This window comes from Dipodomys spectabilis, unplaced genomic scaffold (genome assembly GCF_019054845.1).
Source record: "Dipodomys spectabilis isolate Male_0828 unplaced genomic scaffold, ASM1905484v1 ptg000159l, whole genome shotgun sequence".
Classification (NCBI taxonomy): Eukaryota; Metazoa; Chordata; class Mammalia; order Rodentia; family Heteromyidae; genus Dipodomys; species Dipodomys spectabilis.
Genome location: NW_024870836.1, coordinates 2,540,828 through 2,544,683, shown reverse-complemented (window position 1 = coordinate 2,544,683; position 3,856 = coordinate 2,540,828). Strand labels below are relative to the sequence as shown.

The window sequence follows — 3,856 nt, the reverse complement described above, 5'->3', positions numbered from 1 at the left end:
GTTGATAAATAAGTACTTGGACTTAGCTGAAAATGTTTCAAAGTATGATCAAATTTAAAATGAACACGACAAAATAGACATTGACAAAAAAATTGTAAATATGAGCAATTGACCAAAAGATATGTTTTTTCGACTATACACAGAATTTTAGAGAAATAAGATCAATAGCATTTTTAGGAACAATAAGGGTTCCTTGTTACAAATAGGGAACCATGGATATATGCCTGTATAAAGATTGCATCATTAAGTACTTAAACTTAGAGGGTACTATATGCTTCAGAAGCAGGTCTACCCAAATTACAACAATACAGAGATTAACATGGCACTTGCACAAAGATGATATGAAAATTTGTGAAGTATTCCATATTTTTCATTCTTCTGATGCAAGAAATGAAAAACAGTTATTAAAAAGTTAATTATAAAAATACAAGTGTAACAATACATGTAATTCATAGAATTAAAGGTTAATTTCACATCAGTGTATTAATTCTTCACCTTAGAAAGGCCTTTACACAGCATAACTTTTACAAAACTTGAAATTAGATAACATTGTAATTTTATCCCAAAGAAATAAAATAATATAGGGACCTAGGAAAAAAAGAAATCTTAAACTTCTTCTATATGGAATGCAATTTGAAAGGACGCATTTATTAATGAATCTATACATTATATAACAATGTAGAATTCCAAGTATTATATCTAGGAGCGAATGAAATAGATTAGGGATATTATACAAACATAGATATACTTTTTTTCAGAAAACTACCAGGAACAACTGTAGTTTCTATACTATTCATTTTAACAGATAAGTTAAAATTATTTCTGATTTAAAAAATCACAAACTCTGCATAAATCATTATAGATGTATACAAACAACTCTTGAATATATTTTGACATCAAAGTCAGGCAATTCACTTGGAAGACTACCATGGAATCCATGAATTTTTAAAGTAAGATATTGCTGTTGCTTTGTATTATGAAAAAAAATTTAAGGGACACAAAGGATGGACTGGCATTTTTGAAATATAAGAAACTTAACCAAACCATTACAACTCAGGAGAACAATTTGTACAGCCTTCCACAACTTCAAAAAGGTAGTGATACATACTTATCCTTTTTGCAATATTAAATGCAGTTTCTTCCAAGTTGTTCTTCAGACCTGGTTTGATATAATGGTTCAACAGAGTATCTTTTCTATTTCTATTTCCAGCAGCAAGATGCAAGGCAGTCAAGAGGCCTTTAGTTTGGGTATTGGTATCTGCATCATGATGAATTAAGAAAGAAGCCACCCTGGTATTATTGCACATATAAGCACTGTGCAGGGTTGTCAGCCATTCAGAGTTATTGCATGAATATCTGCCTTGAGCTACCAACTCATGGACAATGTCTAAGTGTCCACTCTCGGCTTCCCAAAGAAAAGGGGTATAATCATCCTCATTCCTAGTATTCATCTGGGTGGCCTTTTTGGAAAGTAGTCTCCGCACCATAGTAAGTTGATTAATTTCGGCATCCCAAAGAATAAATTTGCTTGGATCCTACTCCACTTTTTTCTTGCAATTGATACCATTCCTCACTTTTTCATCTTGTTCCTTGTCTTCCTCAGAATTGCCTAACCAGAGACTTTGAGTGCCAGTGGGAATGAGATGTCCATGTATTTCACCAACAGTTCACATTGGTTGAACTGGTCAGAAAAATCTGTTGAATTTCCTGCATATGTTTTTTCACCATGATTTACTTTCTCTTTTTCCATTTTTACTATTTTAAATTATTCTAACTGGATAGTACGGAATTGATAGAGAGCAGAGGAAAGATTTTCCTCAGTATTCAAAAGTACAGACTGAAATTGAGGACCAGTGGGGTCTTCATGTGCAGCTTATTCTAGGAATGAGAAAATAGGAAACAATGACTTCTATATCAATAATTTGGGAAATACCATGTTATAGTGTAAAAGAACTCACTATTCAACAAAAAGGGTTTAAGAGTTTTCTAATAGCTTTCTAATGTTGGTATCCAACATTAGAAAAAATGTATAATGCAGTAGTAAAATAGAAGTCCTTTGTATGACTACCTAAATTCTTGTGTTTTTTTTTTTTTAAATAGCTACACAATTCTGAATTTTTTTAAAATTTTTATTGTGAACATACTGTACAGAGGGGTTACAATTACATGGGCAAGATAATGAGTTCATTTATTATCAAGCATTGTTGCCTCCTCCTTTGTTTATCCTTCACATCCCTTCCCAGCCTCCCCCCACCACCAAAGTTGTAAAGTTCATTTTCGACATGACAACTTGTACTTCTCATTGTTGCAACGGATCCATCTGTATCCTTATTTAAACGAATTGTTTTTCCCCATCCCCTCCTCAAATTAAACCAACATCAAATACAGTGAAAGCAGGGGTTATACTGTGGGGGAGGGACATACAAAGCAACAAAGAAATAATCTTATTTATGCGTTAGAAACAAATGCATGAAAGAAAAAAACTTAAATACATATCTAAGGGTTCATTTTCTTTTTTCTTTTTTTTTGGGGTCCGGTCGTGGGGCCTGAACTCTGGGCCTGGGCACTATCCCTCAGCTCTTCAGCTCATGGCTAGCACTCTATCACCTGAGCCACAGCGCTACGTCCGGCTTTTTTTCTTCTTGCTTATGTGGTGCTGAGGAATCAAACCCAGGGCCTCAGGCATGCAAGGCAAGCGCTCTACCACTGAGCCACGTTCCCAGCCCAGGTTTCATTTTCTTAACATCACCTTATCTGACTTTCTCTGCTTGACTCATACATATACTAGATATTGCAAATAAGGGAAACCATGGGACCTATGTTTCTTTGGGCTTGGCTTACTTCACTTAATATAATTTTTTCCAAATCTTTCCATTTCCTAACAAATGGGGCAATGTCATTCTTTCTGATGGATCAAAGACCTCGGAGTCAAAGCAGACACTCTGAAAACATTACAGGATGGAATAGGAGAAACCCTAGGTCTCCTTGGTGCAGACTGAAATTTTCTTAATAGAGACCCAGAAACAAACAAATGAAAGAAAGTTTGCACAAATGGGATTGTATGAAGTTGCAGAGCTTCTGCATGGCAAAGGACATAGTTAGCAAGAACAATAGAAAGCCCACGGATTGGGAGAAGATCTTCACTAGCCATACAATGGACAAGGGTCTCATATCTAAAATATAATTGGAACTCAAAAAATTAAATCCCCCAACAACAAATCCTCAAAGAAACAACTGCCTAATAAATAAGTAGGCTAAAGACTTAAAGAGAAACTTCTCTGAAGAAGAAAGAAGAATGTCCAATTCTTGTTTTTTTAAAGACACTTGTTTTCATCTACAAATAGGCCTGTCTATTGTCTTCAGGTGACTTTGATGATTGAAGATGCTTAATGAGAAGTCAAAATGTATTAGTAGTCCTTTGCTATCAATTAAATTTCACTTTTACTTCTTGGAGAATATAATGATCAAAGCAATAGTTCACAATCAGCAAGCAATAGTTCAGAATCATGCTTCAACTGCAAATGAATCACCAGTAAGTAATCCACGATTCCATTTTCCACAAAGTTTTGTTACAGATACAATCTGTCTGCCTTCTCTAGTTGATTTCCTAGCCTGGATCTATTCCTTCATTGTACAGGAAAAGTGTAATTCACCTGATTTCAGTCACATCTGTTAGTAGAATTACCAAGTATTTAGATTCTTTTTTTAAAAAAAATTAGTTGTGGGGCCTGAACTCTGGGCCTGGGCACTGTCCTTTAGCTCTTCAAATCAAGGCAAGGGCTCTACCACTTGAGCCACAGAACCACTTCTGGATTTTTCTGTTTATTTGGTGCTGTTTTGGGAAATGGCAGAGCAG

The 3,856-nt window shown here is 35.0% G+C and overlaps 1 pseudogene; it reads left to right on the top strand.

Annotated features, from left to right (window-relative positions):
• The first annotated feature begins 271 nt into the window (after positions 1 to 271).
• LOC122119012 lies at positions 272 to 371 on the top strand (annotated as a pseudogene).
• The last annotated feature ends 3,485 nt before the right edge of the window (positions 372 to 3,856 follow it).